This window comes from Mirounga leonina, unplaced genomic scaffold, assembly GCF_011800145.1.
Source record: "Mirounga leonina isolate KUSES-001 unplaced genomic scaffold, KU_Mleo_1.0 Mir_93, whole genome shotgun sequence".
Classification (NCBI taxonomy): Eukaryota; Metazoa; Chordata; class Mammalia; order Carnivora; family Phocidae; genus Mirounga; species Mirounga leonina.
This window is the reverse complement of record NW_023270854.1, coordinates 49,769,990-49,793,918: the sequence shown is the minus strand read 5'-3', so window position 1 is coordinate 49,793,918 and position 23,929 is coordinate 49,769,990. Positions and strand designations below refer to the sequence as shown.

The 23,929-nt window shown below is 40.7% G+C and overlaps 1 protein-coding gene and 1 non-coding gene across 3 annotated transcripts in view; one reads left to right on the top strand and one right to left on the bottom strand.

Moving 5' to 3' along the window:
• The first annotated feature begins 4,043 nt into the window (after nucleotides 1-4,043).
• YES1 (YES proto-oncogene 1, Src family tyrosine kinase) overlaps nucleotides 4,044-23,929 on the top strand; it is a 76,442-nt gene continuing 56,556 nt past the window's right edge. Inside the window, exon 1 of one of the 2 annotated variants that reach the window (XM_034996140.1) lies at nucleotides 4,044-4,100. The gene's annotated coding sequence lies outside the window, so the exon portion shown is untranslated. Of the gene's footprint in view, nucleotides 4,101-4,210; nucleotides 4,419-23,929 lie in introns of those variants that run through there. The other variant, XM_034996138.1, reaches the window with a different exon arrangement.
• Nucleotides 18,404-18,507, bottom strand: LOC118004793. The gene has a single exon (XR_004677684.1). It is a non-coding gene; the product is annotated as a U6 spliceosomal RNA (small nuclear RNA).

Sequence of the window (23,929 nt, the reverse complement as noted above, 5' to 3'; positions counted from 1 at the left end):
ATGTGTACTATGCTGTGATCTAAGAGCAATGCTGCCCTGGGCAGGCAGAATTTGCCAGCTCTGTTCTAGGTTTGGGGTTTACATGTGGCTCAAGGCAGTTAGAGTCAGCCTTGGGGTCCTACAATATCTTATGCCTGCTTTTCACTATGCATCTTCTTCATCCTCTCTCTGAAAACCAGTTCTCCCATCCAATGCCCACCCCCGCTATGTGCATGAGACAGGAGATGTTTCCCTTAACAGCATTTGAGTTTCCTGTCGGTAGTACAAACAAGTAGCAGAGACTTAGTGGTTTTTATTTGCAAAGAACAGAGGTCTGTACTTAATTTAAGCAGAAAGAGAATTTTCTTTTGGAAGTTCAGAGAAGGGACAGGAAGATTGGTGGAGCACACTTAGGCAGGAGCCAAGGAAGGCAGGGCAGAGTCCAGGTCCTGCCATAGGGATGGTCTGCTTAGGATGCAGGCACCATCAGCACCGGACACTTGCCTACAGCTACTGGACTCCCCTACCCCTAGACATCAGTCGTCTGCCACTGGATTCTCAATACCACAGCCACCATGAATAATCACCAAGTCACCTTTGCGTCACTCCCTCAAAATTCAAAATTCCAACCTGAAGCCTGGGAATAGTAGCGCTCAGATCACTGCTGTCAGATCACTGACAGATCCTGCTGTCAGTAGAGGATTTGTTCTCAGGGAAGAGGAACTCAAATTAAACAATACCCTCAAAAGGTGTCCACCTCATGCTATATTCTGCTAGGCGGAAGGCATGTGAGAAGATGCCATGCACCATCCAGCTTAGAAACTGCTGACACAGAACTAAATTGAGAGTGTGAAAGTTTAAAGTTATAGGTAAGGCTACCTAGGATTAGGCACAGTGGGTACTAGGAAGAGCTAGAGCAGAAACTAGGGGTTTTGCTAGATACAACAGGCCTGGGACCAAACTGCGGGAGAAATAGAAAGAACGTGAGTTAGAGAAACAAACCAAGAAATGACCCCAAAGTAGATTCCAACCCAAAGACCAGACTTCCAAAAAATAGTCCTGGAGCTGGGCGGCGGAGGGGGGGCACACTGGGCACAAGGTGGAATTTGATTTTAGACGGGGTAGCCAAGTTTAGAAGCTGGAGAGAACAACAAAACGGCAAAAAGATGGGCTGGTTTTGCTGAAGCTGATAGAAGATTGACATTTGTTACATCTATTCATTGTAGGATGTATCCTTACACATCCAATGAATCGGTTCTCTTAGACCTTGGCCAGTTGAGGGGAAGTAAAAAGTATAATATGCAAGCACCAGTCCTTGAGGCAATGAAGGCATCAGGAGCATTCAGAAATTGATGGGTTATTGTACCTCTCCTTAAGCTTGGCACAATGAGCCTAACATTCAAGGATGAATACTTTCCATTTGCCTAATTTTCCAGATCTTTGTTTAGAGGGGTCCTCATATTCTTCCTAATGGGGCCTAGGAGCTGTTTTGGCCAGGTGGAGAAGCCAAGTCTAACATGCTATAGGTAACTTTAGGCATCAAGTGGACATGAGAAGATCCAGGCTTTGAGTGGTTAGCACAAGTCCAGTGGGAGGCATTTTGAGGGCAGTTGTAATGGGATGGTAATTAGAGAGCAGAGACCACTGCATGCACCCCATGTAGGACTGCAGGCTTTCTAGTTACCAGGAAAAGAAAACCATCATCACAGCCTCAGTGATGGAAGCAGCAGGTAAATTTATCCTAAACACAAACATTTCCTGGCAAAATCACATGTTCTAGGGTGAGATTGAATGTGCCCCAGCTAAACTTTGAATCTTTTAAACTTTCAAAGCATTCAGTAAGCATTAATAAACTTGAATAAATGATACATTTCACTTTTGTAGGGACTTAACATATCTCATTACTTTTGTTTCAAGCATTCCACTAGCTTCCTCAACCAGCGGACTCTCCCAGGGATTCCAAGACTTATCCCTTCTTAACACATACATACCAGACCTCTCTATGCTGTGTGGGAGGGACACAGGGGTGCACTTGTCTTCCTGAATGAACAGATTTTCACTTAAAAGCAATTTCTATTGTATCAAACTCAGCAAGACTTTAGAGATTCTCGTTCTCACTTTGTTTGTTTTTGGTGGTGTTAGTGTTGGTTTTTGGTTGGTATTTGTTTTTATTGGTTTTGGTTTGTTGTTTTAAATATCCTTGGAAATAAGTGAGCCATTGAGTCTAAGATTGAAGTCTCCAGATTATTTACAGAGTAAAACTTGACATTGTAGATGAATTTTCCAAAAGACAAAACAGGGAATGAGGTAACAAAAAGAATCGAAATGAGGGTGAATAGAAGAAAACTTAGTAAGTTAACAGAACATGTAGGAGATTTTGACACCCTTTCCCACCTTTAAAACTCCATATAGAACATTTTCAAAGCCACCTCATTCCTTAAACTGGGGTAAACTAGTACTTTAGAGTTCATTTTTTGAGTCTGCCAGTTTAGGACAACAAAAATATATTTTATCCAGAAGTTTAGAAAAGTAACAGCTCAAAAATTTATTTCCTAGTTTATTTTTTTAAAGATTTTATTTATTTGTCAGAGAGACAGAAGGAGGGAGAGAGCACAAGCAGGGGAGTGGCAGGCAGAGGGAGAGGCAGGATTCCTGCTGAGCAGGAAGCCAGAGGCCTGAGGGATCCCAGGACCCCTAGGATCATGAGCCAAAGGCAGACGTTTAACCTACTGAGCCACCCAGGCGCCCCTATTTTCTAGCTTTAAAAAAAAAAAAAAAGAAAAGCTGAATATAAATCTACATGAAAATGTTTAACCCCCAATACAACTAAGGGCAAATGAAATTTTAGTAGCTAAGTCAAATTAAAGCACCATGCCATATTATGTGTACCTTTTTGTTAATGTGAATGCCTATGCCTACTTTTGGTTCATTTAGTGAGCTGAAGAAAAAAATTTCACCCTTATATGCATTTCCTAAGTTCCTAGAATACCAGAATACTGACACATATGATAGTACTATTTGTCAAATATGATTCTTAATTTCGCTGAAAACCACAAAGGAAACCAACAGACCCACATTAATAGTTCTGATCACCCCACCAAGGAGGAAATACAGAGCGGAAGTTAATCTACAAGTCTGATAGGGCAGAAGTGATTTTAGCAGAAGAGCCTCAATATTCAGCCCGTTCCGACCACTGACTAACCCTTATCTTTATCCCAGTTCCTTCTGGATCCTCTCCCTTCCCCTTCAGGCACTGGCTACTGGGCAGACAGGAAAGGTGCTTGGATTCGGGTTAGCAGAATTCTAGTTGTGGCTGCCTCACTTTCGGGGTCGCAGCCTCAGTTTCCCCAACTGTCAAACAGGATATTAATACCCGTCCCTCACTGGGAAGTTGCCGGGATCATATAAGAATACGTTGTCTCCAGATAAGCCAAGGCCATTACTGGGAGAGTCGCCAAGAGCTCAGCTTCGGTTCCCTCTCCCGGCAAGGCTGGTTCGACCAACAGTCAACAGGAAGCTCCAGGGGTTGGGACAGGATCCCTGGCTCGGAAGGAGGCCAGACGCGAGCGTTTCTGGACGGGGATCAGGCTGGTAATGAGAGCGTTAGGAACGCCCCCCTGGCTCGTGCGGCTGGGCTGAGATTTTACTATCAGCGACAAAGGGTGCGGAAGCATAGTACTAAAAAGCAAACAGTCAACCAAAATAACTCACCCCTGTCCTCCCCCACAAAACAAAGCCCCAAAGCCTTCGGCACTACAGAACGGGGCGAAGGGAACGGAGAAAGGCAGAGGGGGCGGAAGCTGCGCCCCTCACTCCATCTCCAGGGGCAGGCGGGTGTGCGGCCGCAGGGTCCGCGGAAGGGGAGGGGGCGCTGTGGGTCCGCTCTCCGCGTGCAAGAAGCGCCTCCTCCTCACGCCCCCTCAGCCTGCGCCGCCTCGGGAATCCGCCCCGGACCCCGCCGCCATGTTGGGTCCGGATAAGTGACTCGGACTAGCAGCCGACGGGGACCGCGGCGGGACGGCCCGCAGCCGGCGAAGCACGCCGGCACCGGAAGGCGGGGGGCGCTCGAGCCCGGGCGGGCGCGGCGCGAGTTCCGGTGAGGAGGCCGGCCGCGCGCGCAGGTAGCCGCAGCCCCCACCCTCGCCCCCGCCCTCGCCCCCGCCCCGCCCCCGCCGAGGAGGGGCGGAGCTGGGAGCGAGGGCGGGCGCCGCGCGGAGTGGAGGTGGAGAGTGAGGCCGAGGGGTGGGGGAGCCCGGGAATTCCCTCCTCTTGAAGTAACGAGTGCGGGGCGGCTGTGCCGTCGTCGCTGCAGCCGGGCGCTCGGGACGAGGAGGTGGAGGAGGGAGAGGGCCCCGCGGGCCTCGCCTCCGCCCGCCGCCCCCTCCTCGCCACCCCGAGCCGCGACAGCGGCGACTCATGAGAGCGCGGCTGGAGGGCAGGTAAGGACCCGGCGGGGCCCCGCGGGCGGAGGCAGCCGACCCCGGCCCGGGCAGCGCTAGGCCCCGGCGCCCGCCCGCGCCCAAAGGCGCCGGCGCTCCCCGCCCCCGCAGGCTCCGAGTCGGGAAGTTGGGGAGAAACTTCTCCCCTCCCCCGTCCCGGCTCGCCCGGCGGGCGTGTCTCCTTCCCGGCGCTACCTGCTTGCCCCCTGACGCGGTCTCCGCCCCGTCCAGTCCTTCCCGGTCCCGCCCAAGTCTGACTTAAGGTCCTTGGAGCGGTACGCTACCTCCCATCGGTGCCCGGGGGCGAGATTAATTTTGGCTCGCTTGGCCAGACTGAGGGCCGAGAGTGGCGGCCCCTTTCTGTCCCGGAGCTTGGGGGTCTCCGTGTTAGCTGACGCCGGGTAGCAACTGTGCTGGGAGAGCGGACGTGGGTGTGTGTGGGGGCGAGTGGGCGAGCCTCTCGCTTTACTCGGTTTGATTGAAAACCGCAACATGTTAAAGTTTTCCTTTGTTTTGGGTTGGGGGTTGGGAAGTATGCCATTCGGCATCTACTTTTACAGTGTTAAGCCACTCCGCCTCCCATTTGGTTCGGTTCTCTGTCCACATGTTACAGAAAATTCTGTTTTAAAGTGTTTTTTTCTAATTGATAATTGCTTCCAGCTTTTACTTTATTGGGCATGGGGCAGTGTCGTTTTAAGAAGCGCGTCGAAAACCAAGTCCGATGTAGGGATTGCTTCAATTTTTGTTTTGTGGTGAGCGGAAAATAAGTCCAATGCAGGGACCGCTTTAATTTTTGTTTTGTAGTGAGTGGGACGCAACATATAGTTAGGATTTGGTTGAATTTTCTGCGTAATTAATTTAAACAGTCATGGAATAACACGTTCTAACAATTATAAATTATTAAAGAAGTAAGGCTCTAATGGAATCGCAACTTTATGTTCATGCCATTATGTATATGTGTTTCGTGGTGTGCTTTCACATACATGATTTCACATATATGCATATGATTGTAGTATATTCGTGTCCTTGTAACTGTAGGATTGCAGTGCCGAAAGTATCTCGATAATTCTGAGTATATTTAAACCATCTTGTTAAATTTCTTTTTTTTTTTTTTAAGGTTTTATTTATTTATTTGACAGAGAGAAACACAGAGAGGGAACACAAGCAGGGGGGAGTGGGAGAGGGAGAAGCAGGCTCCCCACGGAGCAGGGAACCCGACGCTGGGCTCGATCCCAGGACCCCGGGATCACTACTCGAGCCGAAGGCAGACGCTTAACGACTGAGCCACCCAGGCGCCCCCATGTTGTTAAATTTCTAAAGTTAAGTTACACACTAAGGAAAATATTACTAAATGTGTACATGTAACTATGCACTTTAGGCATAGTATCCTGGTAAATCTAATAATCTAATATCTAAATAAATTTAATATCTAATAAAACCTAATATAAAATCTAATATTTTAACTAGGGCAATGGCATACAGTGGACAGAAAACATTTTGAATGGACAGGTTATGAAGGAGTGTCTTGTAGGAGAAAGAGGGTCTTGTGTGCATCATACATGATTTTCATATATTCTGTAAGAAAGTTGTATTTCACTAAGCCATACATATGTTTTGTTTTACTGATATGTGAGACCCCTGTCATAGTTGACACTTAAGAAAAGGAAGTTTAATTATTTTAAATTTTGAACATTACCTAAGCCTCAGTGGAGATTTTGAATGCTGGTTGACGATTCATAGGGTCCTAAATTTGAAAAACAAAACGAAACAATTGCCTTTGATCTGAATCTAAATAAAAGTTCATATCCATGTTTCCAGAATAAAAGATAAAAAGGCTCTTAAAATATGTACTCTGCAGTAACCACCATAATGTTATAATAGCTTTTAATTTTGCAGTATGTTTTTGCTGACTTCATAAACCACAAAATTGACTCCTTTCTATTCAACCGAAAGTGCAATTATGGCTTTGACCTGTCTTCCTGGGATAGGTGGAATTTGTCTTATGGCTGAAGTAGAATATTAATAAGGTTTTTTTTTTTTTATTTTTTAAATTCAGGAAAATCTCAAGCTGAAAAATCAACTTCCATGCAAATAAATCTCCTTCCTGATACGAAATGTTAAAAGAATAAATGTTCTAAGCTAATAGCAACAATCCAGTATAAGTGAAATATTACCAACCTGTGGTATAAGATTTATTAGTGCAAAGTCCACATTTGCATATTTTAGGCAGTAATTTGTTAACGTGAGTAATTTTTTTATAAACATATGTAACTCTCAATCTAGTGTTCAATGTAGGCGTCATTTATTAGTTCCTTTTAGCATTATATTAAGAAGACGTACAAACCCAGTTACAAAATAAGTCACGCGAGTGTAAGGTACAGCATAGGGAATATGGTAAATAATATTGTAATAACTTTGTAGGGTGACAAATGGTAACTAGACTTATGGTGGAGGGGTTTGTTTCATGATGTATAAAAATATCAAGTCACTATGATGTACGGTTGAAACTGGCAGTGTATTCTATGTCATTTATACTTCAATTAAAAGAAGTGCCTAGGGACGCCTGGGTGGCTCAGTTGGTTAAGCAACTGCCATCGGCTTGGGTCACAATCTCAGAGTCCTGGGATCGAGCCCCGCATCGGGGCTCCTTGTTCAGTGGGGAGCCTGCTTCTCCCTCTACCTGCTACTCTGCCTGCTTGTGTGCGCTCTCTCTCTCTGTCAAATAAAAAAAAATAAAAGAAGTGCCTAATATCAAAAAATTTAAAAGAAGTCCTAAGCTCTGGTGTCTGGGAATGCAAACTTGGGAAATAAAACTGTATTAAAAAAAAACCTGCAAGGAAGTGATTTCTATAAAAGTAAAGATACAGGAGGTGGGAGGAAGTTGTGGTTGGGACCCAGCTTCTACAGTGGTTAGAGTTTTAACCTGGTGGTGGTTGCAAGGGTGTTCCTTAGTATATTCACCAAGCCATGCATTTGTTCTGTGTGCTTTTCTGTATCTGTTTTAATTCACATAAAACTTTTTGTTTCTTTAAGAAGCCTGTGTGTAATGTAGTATATAAGGTGCTTGGGTAAAGAACTTAACATTTAGTGACTGCCTTTAGAACACTGCCTGGGCTATCCTTTGCAAACAGGATTAGACTTATTAAATCATAATTGTCATATTCCAGCTAGTGTTTGTCACTACTTTGACATATAAATAACGTGTTAATTATGTTAATATTTTGAGGGAGAACACCAGATTTTACTAACTTTAAATCCTCTTAGCTTATATATTGTAAAGGGTAAATAGTTGGTAGTCAAAATGTTTATTAAACTAATGGATACTAGGGGCGCCTGGGTGGCTCAGTTGGTTAAGCGACTGCCTTCGGCTCAGGTCATGATCCTGGAGTCCCGGGATCGAGTCCCACATTGGGCTCCCTGCTCGGTGGGGAGTCTGCTTCTCCCTCTGATCCTCCCCCTCTCATGCTCTCTCTCTCTGTCTCATTCTCTCTCTCAAATAAATAAATAAAATCTTAAAAAAAAAAAAAAAGAATAAACTAATGGATACTATTCTGTCATCAAATATAAAATACAGTTTATTTTTCACAAAGTTATGTAAATGACAAAACTATTACATCAAGGTAATAAGTCTTTTAACCATTTTTTTTAAAAGATTTTATTTGAGTGAGAGCGTGCGTGCGCGCGCGCGCTTGGGAGAGGGGCAGAGGGAGAGAGAGAAGCAGGCTCCCCACTGAGCAGGGAGTCTGAGGCAGGGCTCCATCCCAGGACCCTGAGATCATGACTCAAGCCAAAGGCAGGCGCTTAACTGACTGAGCCACCCAGGCGCCCCCCATTTTCTGTTTTCTGTAACACTAATTCTTTGGATCAGTAATTTTGGCCTTAGTTTTGATATTCTTAAGGACATAATGAAATTCTCAGCATAATAAGTTTTCGTTTACTTAAGCTTTATGAAGATGTGCCATATGGCTCCTAACAGAAGAGTATGTTTTGTTTCAAGAAAGCAAATGACAGTATGGTGTTGGAGTTTCAAAAATGCTGAGAATCATTGTATTATGCTTCTTGCTTTATGTAATGGCTTGCTGTTTTAGTTGTTGATTTTGTTGCTTTGCATTGTAACGTAGAGTTAAAGAAGAGATCACGTCTGTGCCAGATTCTTATATCACAGGAACTTTTAGTCATGTTATAAAGGTGATGTTTGCGGCGCTGGCTTTGTTATATGAATATTTACAGGAAGTTTTAGTTAAGATCTTCCATTGTTCAGAGCTCTGCGTGGCTTAGGTCACCTTCAGTTCACATTTAAACGGGTCTATAATACAAATCCAGAATTCTTCCAGAGAAGTACAACTGCTTTTCTTTAAAGGTAATACTCTGTTCCTATTAAAGTATCTTGGTATCTTATTGGTATTGTGTACAGCAGTTTGTGTGTGGCTATGGTAGGGTATGTATTATCGCTTTTCTTCCTTTCAGCTGCTCCAGTGCCACAATTAGGCTGAGTATTGCTCAGCTGCAGCTGCTGGGTGATTATGAACCATCCAGCTCCTGTCTAAACTCAGAGGCAGATTTAGCAAAAGGAGCTATAGTAACAGCAGAGGGTGAAAGAGAAGAGCCAGCGCTGCTGCCAGTATCATTTTAACATGTCTCTATGCCAAGGAATTGTTGGCTGCAGCAGCACTACTGTTGTCTTGGAACTGGCAGACTTGATGGCAACATATCCCGGTCTGGATTGAGTTTACCTGATGTTACTCTTTAAAATCTGGAAGCTCACTCCAGGAAAGAGAGAGAATCCTGTAATTTCAAAGTACAGGAGAATACCGATGGACTGAATTACAAGCCTCAGTGCCCAGGATAGCAGCGCCCTTCAGTTTCTCTTGCTTGAGTGTCTATTGCGACTGCAGGGTCCCTGAAGTTTATACCATATACTCCATGCTGCTGCAAGCTGTGCCACTTAGAAGTGCTGCTGCTGTTACTGTTTGTGGAATGGCAGGAGAGCTTATATGCAGGTTCTTTGGACATCCTACTTTTTCCGAGGAAGTGGAAGACCGTCAAGAGGGATTATTCCTAGAACTACTTGCACATGGTATATCCCCTGTGTCTGCCTGAATATTGCAAGTATTATTCTAGATTCTTTTCTTTTGTTCTTTATTCCTGGGTATGAGAAGATGTACATCAACAAACGCAGATACATTATCAGCTATATATGGTGAGCCCCAGACTGGAAGATGCCACAGGCAAATTTTGCTGCTTCTGAAATGTTACTCATTTTATAAACATGCTAAGCAAAGAGCAGCATCTTTTCCTCTTTTATACCATGACTGTCAGAAAATCTACAGAGACCATTCCTTTTGCTAATTCTGGCTTTGAAACTTAGTTTGGGGTTGGCTAATTTGGGATGGGTAATAGGGAGCATTGGGAGAATCAGTGCTCCAACTTGTATAACCAGAAGGAAGGAAAGAGGTACGGAAGACCGTGTACTCCTGAATGTTAACAAGTGCACATTGTTGTTGTGGCACGTACTTAGCAAAACACTGGTATATTGGCTCCCATTTTTGTGCTCCCACAAAACTCCTCTGATATGAAAGCACATTCTCCTTACATTGTAATTATTTCTTTCCATTACTGTGATACATGTGGCAAGGAACTGTTTTATATGAATCTTTGAGAACAGTCTCCAGTAGAATAAATGCTTAATAAATTTTGAGTTGTATACAGAGATGTGGTTCTGTGTATTTTATGACTATAATATACAGACTTTTGCTACACATATTTTAAAGATCTACCTCTAAAATTTTATAAAACTTAGTGCTTTTCCATAAGCTAATGTTAAAACAAATTCTTTAGATTTTTATCCTCAAAGTTTTGTTCTAGAAAATGATTTTATAAAACAGTTTGTAAACAGGGGCGCCTGGGTGGCTCAGTTGGTTAAGCGACTGCCTTCGGCTCAGGTCATGATCCCGGAGTCCCCGGATCGAGTCCCGCGTCGGACTCCCTGCTCTGCGGGGAGTCTTCTTTGTCCTCTGACCCTATCCCCTCTCATGTGTTCTCTCTCTCATTCTCTCTCTGTCAAATAAATAAATAAAATCTTAAAAAAAAAAAAAAGTTTGTAAACACTTGCAAATGTGAATTTAAAGTTCATTTTGATATTTCTAATAAACTGGGAACTCTTTGTAGTGAAGTTAAATTAGTCTTTAATACAATTTATTTTAAAGAAATGTTTTTTACTGTTTTTTTTTTTTAAGATTTTATTTATTTATTTGACAGAGACACAGCAAGAGAGAGAACACAAGCAGGGGGAGTGGGAGAGGGAGAAGCAGGCTTCCCGCTGAGCAGGGAGCCATCCCAGGATCCCAGGATCATGACCTGAGCTGAAGGCAGAAGCTTAACGACTGAGCCACCCAGGCGCCCCTGTTTTTTACTGTTTTAATGAATATAGAAAGCCCAAGCTATCCACAAAAAAAAAAAAAAGGAAAGAAAGAAACCTAGATTTTTCTAAAATACGTTTGTCATCCTATCATGTTACTAGTGACAATCAATATTATAATCATGGCTTACGTTCATATCTTCCAAGGACAAAAAGAAAAAAGTCCTGATTTTCTTGATGTAATGCATGTAAAAGAATGTATTTTATAGGATATGTCTGCTGTTACTGGGGGTGTGGGTGAAGACAGGAAGTACTGGGAGGAAAGGACTGACCACTGAAACTAAAAGGTTGGTTTCAGCCTATGTTCCTAGCAGTATGTAAACTATAGATTTTCTTTAATTATGGAGGCTAGTTACTTCTCTAATTTTTTATTTTTTTATTTTTATTTATTTATTTATTTTTAAGATTTTATTTATTTATTTGTGAGAGAGAGAATGAGAGAGAGCACATGAGAGGGGGGAGGGTCAGAGGGAGAAGCAGACTCCCTGCCGAGCAGGGAGCCCGATGTGGGACTCGATCCCGGGACTCCAGGATCATGACCTGAGCCGAAGGCAGTCGCTTAACCAACTGAGCCACCCAGGCGCCCATCTAATTTTTTAATGTAACTTACGGTTTGTTAGCATTAAGTAGAAATGGGAATGGAGTGGAGAAAGTTGGTGGCTTTTGCTGCATAATTTAATACTTATAATTGTTCTTTGGCAAGTTTATTTCTTACATTTGTTCTCATGCAATTAATATTTTATTTTTATTTATTTATTTTAAAGATTTTATTTATTTATTTGACAGAGATATAGCAAGAGCCAGGAGCACAAGCAGGGGGAGCAGGAGAGGGAGAAGCAGGCTTCCTGTCGAGCAGGGAGCCCGATGTGGGGCTCGATCCCAGGACCGTGGGATCATGACCTGAGCCGAAGGCAGACACTTAGAAACTGAGCCACCCAGGCGCCCCCAATTACTATTTTACAGATAAGAACATTTTTAGAATAATAGCTGTCAGGACTTTGAAAAGGAGCAGAGAAGGCAACATGCTATAATAAGGAAAGGACTAAAAGGTAGAAGGTCATCTGGATTTTAATGCCACTTTGGACAATGAAGAGCTATGTGGCCTTGGTCAGTTCAGTAAATGCCCTATGCCTCAGTTTCATCATTTGAAACAGGAGGTAGTTGGGCCAGATGGTTTTTGATATCCTTTCAGCCTTATATAAATGTGTGGTTCTGTTACAGTTGAAGTTTTTATATTGATAACATTTTAAGGAAACGTTTCAGAATCTAGAATTTGAAATAAATAACAGGTAAGTAAAGGTTGTAGTAACAACCTGACCCATAGACTGGGCACTGGACTTTGCTCCAGCAAACGTAGTATTATTTCATTAAGTGGATATTTATTAAACCCATGGCGTAACAAATACTGTGCTAGTTTTTATGTTAGAAAAATGTAGCATGACTGCTGCCTTCTAGGAATTCACAGTTGGGTGGGACTGGCTATGATTAGGAGATTGTTACAAATTTTGTAGATTGGTAGATCTTTTTATTTATTTATTTATTTATTTATTTATTTATTTATTTAAATATTTTATTTGAGAGAGAGAGTGAGAGAGAGAAAGAGCACAAGAGGGGGGAGCGGGAGAGGGAGAAGCAGACTCCCCGCGGAGCAGGGAACCCGATGCGGGACTCGATCCCGGGACTCCAGGATCATGACCTGAGCTGAAAGCAGTCACTTAACCAACTGAGCCACCCAGGCGCCCCTAGATTGGTAGATCTTTTTAATGTGATAATCTAGTACAACACTTCTCTGGTTTTTGATGGTATTACTGTGTGATACCTCTGAAACTTTAATGAATCCCTTTGCACTAGATACTTGTAGCTTCAAGCAAACTGATTGAATTCTCTAGGTAGGAAGACTTGATTTTCTAGACAGTTCATTACAGATATGTGTGACACATATGCAGGTTCCGTAACACTTATATAGAAGTTTTACTATAAGAAGGCACATTTGGGGGCGCCTGGGTGGCTCAGTTGGTTAAGCGACTGCCTTCGGCTCAGGTCATGATCCTGGAGTCCCGGGATTGAGTCCCGCATTGGACTCCCTGCCCAGCAGGGAGTTTGCTTCTCCCTCTGACCCTCCCCACTCTCATGTGCTCTCTCTCTCTCTCATTCTCTCTCTCAAGTAAATAAATAAAATCTTTAAAAAAAAAAAAAAAAGGCACATTTGAAAATAAGGCCTTTAAAAACCATTTCAGGGGTGACCGGGGTGGCTCAATTGGTCAACCATCTGCCATCAGCTCAGGTCATGATCCCAGGGTTCTGGGATCAAGCCCTGCGTTGGGCTCCTTGCTCAGCAGGAAACCTGCTTCTCCCTCTCCCTCTGCCTGCCGCTCCCCCTGCGTGTGCTCTCTCTCTCACTCTCTCTCTCTGTGTCAAATAAACATTTCAGATTTATTTAGCAGTAAAATTAAAAAGATAAGGGCTTTATTCATCGAAGCAAATAGATGTGATGTCAGTTAACAGATAATCATGACTGGATGATAGCTTTGCCACATTATATCAGGAAAATAGCCACTAACATTAAAACATTTAATTTTTTTAATTGGTAAAAACAGAATAATTGTTCTGGATTTTTTTCTTTAACACATTTAGTTACTAGTTAGAACAAAATAAGCATAGACATTAGAAAATGGTTAGCTTTTTAAGGTTTGCAAAAAAGATCTTGTAAAAAAAAAAAAAAAGAAGAAAGCCACTAAAATTATAAGTAGTTTGTGTTCCCAAAGTTTGTCAGTTGGGTCTTTGAAAATCAAAATCTTTTCCCAGAAAAAGTCTTTCCTGGAAGGTTAGCCTTTTTGGTTAGATTTCTAGGCAGACTATTAGAGTTTATAAAAATTTAACAGTTATAATAGTGTTTCAGTTTGATTTTCAGGTTTTTGTTTTTTTAAATCTGAGCTCTTTGAACATATGAAATATTTGGTCCACTAAATGCTCTGATTATATAGGGGATGACTCCATTGCCTTGCCAGTTACACTGTCTCCTCACCTTCCCAGCTCTTCACCATTTAAAAATCACTCTGCTATGAGTTTCATATTAGGATGCCAGGAACCCTCCCAGTGATGCCTTGCTGTTAAGCTGAATTTAAGTACAGGAGGGTCCCTAGTTTCTCCCACGTGCTTGTTCCAGGCACTCTTAAGCCTACTTCCTACTCTATCCCTATAGGACAGTGTGAGGAATGGGAAAGCTTCAAAAGATTGGAAATGAGAAACAAAAATGAGGAAAGTAGAAAAGTGCTTGGGAAAATGAGGAATGAATGTAATGTGGAAGTTTATAATTTCCTTCTTTGTGCCTTTTTTTTCTGTTTCCCACCCATTTACTTGTCATAGGAAATTGGTTATGAAGGAAGAAAACCTGTTTTATGGCAGGTGCTGTGCTACATGTGTAGTTCATATGCATTATTGCAGTTAAATATTTGAAATCTTTTCCAAAATAAAATTGTGGATGAAATAGGCATTTATTACATGTGAAGAAACTGAGGATCAGAAAGTATATGTAATTTGCTAAGGTCACATGATTAGTGATGACTAGTAGAACTGAATTTATCTGACAATAAGCCTGTTCCCTATAAGCAACTTCCTTAGGGATAAAGAGCAGTGATAAAAAGGAGGATTTATCTTTTTCCTTCTTCCTTAAACTGTATATTTTTATTGGGGCTGAGAATTTTCAACCCACTTACACTTCTCTTTTTAATTGATGTAGCTTTGCCATACTTATTTCATAATGGGAATCAAGGTCAGATATTATATGAACTGAAAAAGATGGGTTATTACACTAAATTCTAGCAAATGCTTTCCTTTTGTAGGTTTGGCTTTGTAATGGAAAATTGATATACTAATTCTAGAGCGCTCTTTATCTTTTTATAACAAGATGTTCAGCCCAGATTAACAAAGAGACAGCGTTTGGATGTTTTTCTAATCAAGCTTCTTTTTTTTTAAATCTAAATTTAATTCATCAAAAGAACAAAGCAGGCAAAAGATGGGTATTACACTAAACTATAGCAAATGCTGTCCGTTTGTAAGTTTGGGTTTGTAGAGTGTGTATGGAGTTTATGTGTATATAGTCAGCTCCTCTCTCTCTTTCCCTGTCACTCCTCCTCCCCTGAATTGAGTTTATGCTCAAATATGAGTCTTCTGAGTCAAAAGCTGGCTCAAACTTCTATTGTGCAACATTGCCTTTATTTCTACTAATTAAATCATTTTTTCCTAGATGAGTTGGTAGAAATAGATGGAAGGTCTGCATTTTCTGAATGGTCCTACATCACATTTTGGATATGCTGCAGAAAGAGAGCATACTTTTTAATTTGCCCTGTCAGATAGATGGCAGTTTCCTACACCTTGGTACAGACTCATCAGCCATTCAAAGCTTTCCTTCTTTCTGGAGGATACAGTAGGATTCTTCCATGCTGGCTAGTCCTGTGAATCTTATTGTTATATGAATTCCTTAATCTCTGGATGGAAATCTCATCTAAAGCTCCAAATGGAAATTTTGTTTATTACTCATTTACCACTGTGTCAAATTCTATTGACAAAGATTTCCTTAGCCACCTTAGAAGCCTTTTCTTCTTTGGTTTCCTTTTATTTCTTCAGTTGTATCTAAGAATGTACCCTTTGTCCTCTTTAATAAGCTGGAGCATTGTTTTCTAATGAGAATGCTAGGTTGATTATCGTAGCATTATTATCCCACATAGAATATAGCTCCTTCATACATCACTCCAACAGTCCCATCATTGCCCATGTTTATTAAGTCTACGTAAGTGTTGGCAGATAGGTTTTAAACTGTTGCACCAAGTCTAAATGATGGGAGTGGCTGCTGCTAGAATGTAAGCTCCATGGAGGTAGGGAGGGATCTTCATTTTGGTTACAGAAGTTATCTCAAGCATCTGGAACCATAGCACAATGTTGGCACTTATTAAATGCTCAAAAATGTATGACAGTGTAACAGTCCGCTGGCAGTGTTTGCGTCTCATGGGCATGGGAGAAAGAAATGTCAACAAATAGCTGGCTCCTCATTGGAAGCTCATGCTGTAAACACAGCTGCTTTATACTGCAGGCTCTTTGGAGTGGCAGGCCTAGGGCTAAACTAGTGGCATCAGTGCTCAGGGTGAATTTTTTTTTGGTAAGATTTTATTTATTTGACACGGAGAGAAGGGGCTAGAGAGACAAGTGGGGGAAACTGTAGAGGGGGAAGGAAAAGCAAACTCCCCGCTGAGCAAGGAACCCGATGAGGGCCTCGATCCCAGGACCCTGAGATCGTGACCTGAACCGAAGGCAGTCGCTTAACCTACTGAGCCACCCAGGTGCCCCGCTCAGGGTGAATTCAAATAAACACTGTACTTGAGTCTGATGGAGAAATTGAGGTTTGATTTAGCAGTGACTTGTGTTAAAGACCAGTAAAAAAAAAGTATGTGCAGTAAGGGGATTTCTTTTCTTTATATCTTACTCTTTCTATCTCCAGCAGCTGTGTTTCTTAAAAACTCTGACACACATCAGTTCCTCTTACATTATGTTGATGTAAATGAGTTATAGGCATATATCTGGTTGCAAGTAGACTAAGAAAAATAGTCTGTGGTAGGACTACCTTACAGTGACAGCCTTAGAAGGGGAGAATGAATTTTTGGTGGAAGAGTAGTTGCCTTTGCCCCAGAAGTGGAGAGAAAGTAACCTGTTAAAGTTAGACATCTCTATGGAAATATACTATTTAGTTGTAGAAACATGGTTAGAATATTTGAAAGTTGTGGATAAAGATGATATCTTTTTTTTGTTTTTATTTATTTTTTTTTATTTTTAAAGATTTTATTTATTTATTTGACAGAGACAGCGAGAGCAGGAACACAAGCAGGGCGAGTGGGAGAGGGAGAAGCAGGCCTCCCACCAAACAGGGAGCCCGATGTGGGACTCAATCCCAGGACCCTGGGATCATGACCTGAGCCGAAGGCAGACACTTAACGACTGAGCCACCCAGGTGCCCTCTTTTTTTTGTTTTTAAAGTAAGCTCTACGCTGAATGCCCTCATGACCCCAAGATCAAGAGTTGCATGCTCTACTGACAGAGCCAGCCAGCTAGGTGCCCCCAGATGGTATCTTCTTAATTTAAGACAACATATTAGTACAGAAGCAAACTAATTATGATGGAAAAAGTCAGACATCCCAGCACCTTCTGGAAGTTTGCTTTTTAGAAGCAGAGCATCTGGAAAAATATAATTTCATGTTTTAGGTGGTAAAGGAAGCTATAAAGATATTTGCTGTTTTGAACTTAATTAGGACCGGTAGAAAAAAGTGATACACAAATTATAGAAAGAACTTTTGGAGATAGGGACCATGTTGTCCTGGGTTTATATTAAAAGTAACAGGAAAAGTAATTTTGGACAGGAAGATGATGTATGCCCTAGACTTTAGGAAACATATTTGAAAACCAGCAAAAGTTTTTGATTTCAGATTCTGATGTGCAGTATTCCACCTAAAGGAATGAGAAGTCTAAAAATGCCCCAAACTTTTTTATACAAAGAGCTTGGGAAGCACTCTGATGGGGGAGGGGGTCAGAGGAGAATTGTGGATTGTATCTGCATTTATGTATTCCTTTTAGTGATTGAGAAAAGATAGTAATTAGCCGCAGGAAAGAATTTGGTGGGGATAGTAGCAGGTGGGAATTTTGATGGAGCTAAAGCCCTAGGCCACTCCCTCCTTCTCACCTCATTACTTCTCACCCCCTTAGCCACTCCTGCTGGGGCTTAGTTTTTGTTTTTTGTTTTTTTTTAATGAATAGAACTTAGAAGGAGGAACTCATAGTAAAGGTCAAGTAGAAGAGAGGGTCAAGAACCTCTTAGGATATTGTCAAGATGAATAGGACTTTTAGAATGATTGATGCCTAAAAGAATAAAAACTAATGACAATGTAGATGATTCTTAGAGATAAATTCAAAGCTGGAAGTAAGAAGGAAGCCACAGATCCACAACTTAGGGAAGGTGACATAATAGATAATGGGAAATGCCTAGCATGTTTTCTTTTCATCTCCTGACTTCTGTAACATGCTCTTGAAGTTAGAAAAGCTAGAAAAGAGAGTAAGAAAGTAGATAATAGTTAAGAGGGCATCTGGCTTCAGTTGATTTCAAGCTTCTAGGTCCAGAATGATTCTTTCTGAAGGTAACTGAAAGACATTTCTCATATTCCCGGGGCCTCGGTAATAGAGAAATCAATGGAGACAGGTAGACGTTTCCAAAAAAAAAAAATTTGATTAAACGATACCTTAAATGAGGTTTGTTTACTCTCAAGCCTGTTTCTGGGCTTTCGTTCTTGTCCAGATATTGTTTATTCCTGTGCCAATACCATGTAGCCTGATGATTAGGACCATGATGACAGCAAGAAGAGCAGTTAATGTTGAGTACTGCCTGTGTGCCAGTCATGGTAAAAAATACTTTAATATATTTTAACTAATTCATTTCTCACAAAACTCTATGAGTTAAGTATTTTTCTTTTGAAAATATTCTGACATTTAGCCATTTTATTTCATGAAAGGATTCTTTCTTTATAAGAAAATACGGAAATGCTGCACAAATTTGTGTTTCATCCTTGTCTACAAGCTGTGCTAATCTTTGTATCTTTCCAGTTTTAGTATATGTGCCGCCAAAGTGAGCACTGAGTTAGTATTCTTTTAAGTACACTCCACACCCAGTGTGGAGCCCATCATGGGGCTTGAACTCACGACCCTGAGCTCAAGACCTGAGCTGAGATCAGGAGGCCATCGCTTAATGACTGAGCCACCCATGCACCCCAATATGTTACATTTATTCATGTACAAGCTAGGACTACAACCAACTCTTAACTTCAGAGCCCATTCTCTGAACTATGAAGTTGTGATTACTAGTAGGACAAATCTCATTTTTCTTTTTCAAAAATTTCCCGGCTATTATTATGCGTTCACTTATCCATATGAGCTTCATTGTGATTTTGATTTAGATAATGTTGATTATGTAGGTTTGTTTAGGAAGAATGGGCATCTTTTAATAATGGCTCTTACCATCTAAAAAGTTATAGGATTCCATTTATTGAGGTTCTTTATAAAATTACACAGTTTTATTTTTGTAATATAGACTCCAAACATTTTCCTTAAACTTATTTGTAGGTATTATTTCACGTGTGGTTTGAAAAAACCTTGTTACTTGGAAATAATTTCAAAGTTACAGAAGAGTTACAAGAATAGTACAAAGAACTTCTGGATCTCCCTCACCCAGATTTACCAGTTGTTAACATTTTGCTACATTTGATTTTATTATTCCCTCATTGTGTATATGTGTATGGATATTCCCACTCTTTCCACCCCCCCACCATTTGAAAATTAGTTGCAAACATCATGTCTTATTACCCTTATGTACTTCAGCCTGTATTTCCTAAAAACAGGGACATTTTCTTAGACAACCACAGTATGATTATTAGATTTAGAAATTTTTTTTTTTTAAAGATTTTATTTATTTATTTGACAGAGAAAGACACAGCGAGAGAGGGAACACAAACGGGGAGAGGGAGAAGCAGACTCCCCGCCGAGCAGGGAGCCCGATGCAGGACTCCATCCCGGGACTCCAGGATCATGACCTGAGCCGAAGGCAGTTGCTTAACCAACTGAGCCACCCAGGCGCCCTAGATTTAGAAATTTTAATGACGCTATTATACAGTTATCCAATATACAGTTGGTAGGTTGAATTGTATTTTCCTGAAAGATAGTTTTAAGTCCCCCCAGTACCTGTGAATGTGACCTTATTTGGAAATGGGGTAGTTGTAGATGTAATCAAGTTAAGATGAATTCATACCACATTAGGGTGGGCCCTAATCCAGTATGACCAGTGTCCTTATAAGAAGAGGAGAATATCATGTGACAACAGAGGCAGAGATTGGAGTGATCCAGCCCAAGCCAAGGAACCTCAAGAATTGCCAACAACAATCAGAAGCTAGGAGGAGGCAAGGAAGGATTCTGTCCAGAGTTTCAAAGGGAACATGGCCCTGCTAACACCCTTGATTTCAAAATTCTAGTCTGAGAGCATAAATTTCTGTTGTTCTAAGCCTTTTTTTTTTTTTTTTTATAGCAGCCCTAAGAAACTAATGCAGCAGTCCATAATCGGCACTTTCCCAGTTGTCTTCGTAATTCCTTATGACAAAAATCCAGAATCGAATCTATTGCGATTAGTTATCCTATCTTTTTGGTCTCTTTTAGTTTGAACAGTTCTTTAGCCCTATCTTTCAGATGTTGGTATTTTTGAGAAGTCAGACTACATGTTTTGTACAGTGTACCTTAGGATTTGTCTGGTGTTTTTCATGATTAGATTAAGATTATGAATTTAGGACAGCAATGCTATATAAGGGGTATTGTGTCCTTCCTAGTATAGGCCATGAAGAGGCACTCTATGTTAGTGTGCCCCATTATTGGCAATATTAACTCAGGTAAGGTGATACCTGTCAGGCTTCTTCACTGTAGAGTTAGCATTTTTCTCTTTTAAATTAATAAGTGGTATGTGGGGAAGTACTTTTAGCTCATTTATCAGTGAGTCTTGCCTGAATTGATTATTGTAACATTGGTTGCAAAATAATACTTTTCTAGTTCTGTAATTCCTTCTATATTTATTAGTTGAGATTCTGTAAGAGAAAACCTTTCTATATTCCTTGTTTATTAGAATGATTTATAGACTTTTTTTTTTTAGTCAAGTTATAATCCATTAATATCCTTATTCATTTTCAAAAAAGATTTTGTTTGTTTGAGAGAGAGCACGCACGAGCCCGGGGAGAGGGAGAAGCAGACTCTCTGCTGATCAGGGGAGCCTGGTGTAGGACTCCATCCCAGGACCCTGAGGTCATGACCTGAGCCGAAATCAGAACCTTAAACAACTGAGCCACCCAGGTACCCCATCTTTATTCATTTTGATGCTCAAATTTGTTCTGTTTTTGGCCAGCAAGATCTTCAAGATGCCTCCTATGTACTTTTGATATATTTGATATAGTCCCATCATTTTCTGAGTAGTACTATATTATTATTATTATTATTTTTGGTGTGAGATGTACTGGGCTCATCTTGTACTTACCTTGCTCCTTATCCAAGGAGCATTGATTCCTTTTAGCCAGGTATGTGTGATTTTGAATGCTTTGTTTTTAAAGTATATTTTTATAACTGGCTATTTTTGGTATATAAAAAAGCTATTTATATATTTTGTAATTGTTCTATAGAAATCTCTTGTTTCTGATGGTTTTTCATTTAATTCTCTTAGCTTTTTCTGTATAAATAATCATTATGCATAAATAATTATTCTAACCCCAACTCATTTCTAATATTTATCCATCTTATTTGGTTCTCTTGTCTAATTACATCGGTTAGTACTTTCAGAACAGGTCAAAATGTTGTTAGAAATTTAGTAAGACTGTTTCTAGGGTTTGCCATTAAGCCATGATGCCAGACTTTATTTGAGCTTTAGCTCTAGATATAGAGTAGAAGGATTTTTTTTTTTAAGATTTGATTTATTTGGTGTTTATTTATTTATTTATTTATTTATTTATTTATTTATTTATTTGAGAGAGAGAGACACAGCGAGAGAGGGAACACAAGCAGGGGGAGTGGGAGAGGGAGAAGCAGGCTTCCCGCTGAGCAGGGAGCCGATGCGGGGCTCAATCCCAGGACCCCAGGATTATGACCTGAGCCGAAGGCAGACGCTTAACGACTGAGCCACCCAGGTGCCCCATAATAGAAGGATTTCTATTTCTGTGTCGTGAATTATTTTATCAAGTAGGGGTGGATACTGACTTAATTTTTTTTCTTGGGTTTTTTTTTTTAAATGGCTTTTCTTATTTTTTAATATGATGAATTAATACTATGAATAGATATCCTAATACAAAACTGTCCTTAGATTCTGAGAATAAATTACATATTTTTTTAGTAGAGAAGCATACAACAGTGGTTATGAGCACTGTCGAGTATAGTAGTGAAAGGAAAAAAAAAACACAAGCTAAAGGAAAACTCTGTTTCCTTTGTACAGTACCCACAGAATATTCTGGTCAACAGGCATATGGGGTTTTTCCCATACCAGCTAGTTTTCCAACACCAGCTGGGTGTTCTTCAGTTCAATTCTGACACTATTTACCTGAGTTAGCGTTAGATCTCACAGATTAAGGGCTCAGTTTTTCAAGACTGCTCCCCCACCCCCAACCTCAGGTGCCAGTTGTAAATAGTGGATTCTTGGGTTACCCACAGCTTATGTCCAACAAGGTTATAAATTGGGAGTTCATGCAACTCCCTCCTCAGGTTTGATAATCTGCCAGAATGGCTAACAGAACTCAGGAAGACAGTTCACTTACTAGATTAATGGTTTATTATAAAAGAGTACAACTCAGGAACCACCAGGTGGAAGAGATGCATAAGGCAGAATATGTGGGAAAGGGCATGAACTTCCAGGTAAGCCACCCTCCTAGCACCTCCCTGGGTTCACCAATCTGGAAGGTCTCTGAACCCTTTCAGTTAGGATTTTTATGGAGGGTTCTTTACATAGAAATAACTGGTTAAATCATTGACTGTTGGTTATTAGCTTAACCTCAGCTTCTTTTCCCTTCCCTGAGGTGGGAGTGTGTGGTGGGGCGGAAAGTCCCAACCAACTAATCACACATGGTTGGTCCTCTGGTGACCAGCTCTCTATACTTTGGGCTTTCCCAAAATCACCACATTAACATAAACTCAGGTGTGGTTGAAAGAGACTTAGTATGAATAACAAAAGGTATTCCTTTCACCTTATTGCTCTTACCACTTAGGAAATTCCAAGGGGTTTTAGGAGTTCTGTGCCAGAGCTCCTTGGCTCTAGCATTTTTCTGGCACCTATTACTCTGTTTTATGAATCGTTGGGAAGCAGGTATTTTGATAACCCAGAATGTCTGTTGAAACAATACTATAACCAAGAAAATTGAAATCTCTAAAAGACAAATGGCCTGGACTTCTCTCTTAGGTTAAATCTTTATATCAAAAGGTTAGAAAAATTGAAGGACAAATTAGACATGTTTTAAAATTAGGAAGTAGAAAAACATGTATTATTTTATATTTGCACTGCATTTTCAGGACTGTCTAGATCTGAAAAACAAAAAATTATATTCAGTGGTCAAATATGGTGGGAGAGGAGAGAACACTGCTGCTGGTCGTTGGTGGTTATAGAATATTAGGGGATTTTCAGTGCAGTTACTTATCCAGGAAAACTGATTAGCTAGTGACTAAGTAATGCTTTATATTTTCTAGCAATTCAAGAGAAGATTCTTGAGGGTGGGAAGAGAGAGATTTACCTCACTCAGAGCCTTTTCACTAGATCTTGCCCTTGTTCCCCTGACTTTTTGGCTCTGTTGGGATTGGGCTATCAGCAAAAAAAATAAGAAGGAAGCTTTTTCCTGAATGCTTTGGAAGAGATTAAAGAGCATAAAACTAGTTTATTCATGTAAGTGTCAGAAAATTTAATTTATCCATGAAATACATGCTTTTTTTGATGGAATTTTGGGAAAGGTTTGAAGTATTTTTATGCTTATTGATTTCTTTAGGTCTCCTGTCTTTAAGTGAACTACTTTTATTAATTTCTATTTGCCTAGATAGTCATCCTTTTCATCTAATTAAAAAAATTTTTTTTTAAATTTTTTTAAGATTTTATTTGTCAGAGAGAGAGAGTGCGCGCACATGCACAAGCAGGGGGAGTGGCTGGCAGAGGGAGAAGCAGGCTCCCCACTGACCAACAAGCCTGACGTGGGACCCTGGGATCATGACCTGAGCCGAAAGCAGATGCTTAACCGACTGAGCCACCCAGGTGTCCCTCATCTAGTTAAAATTTTATGAGCAAGGTGTTAGAGTTCCCTTTTATAATCATTTCAAATCCTCGATGGCTCTAGCACTTTTCTTGCACCTAATACTCTTTTTTTTATTTTGTTTTTTGATTAAGATTAAATCTAGCAATTTATTTCACTGATTTTTATTTATAAATCATATTGGAATGTTTTTATTATAATAGTGAAAGAACAGAAAATTAAAAGAAAAGTTAATTAGAAACAACAGAAAAAGA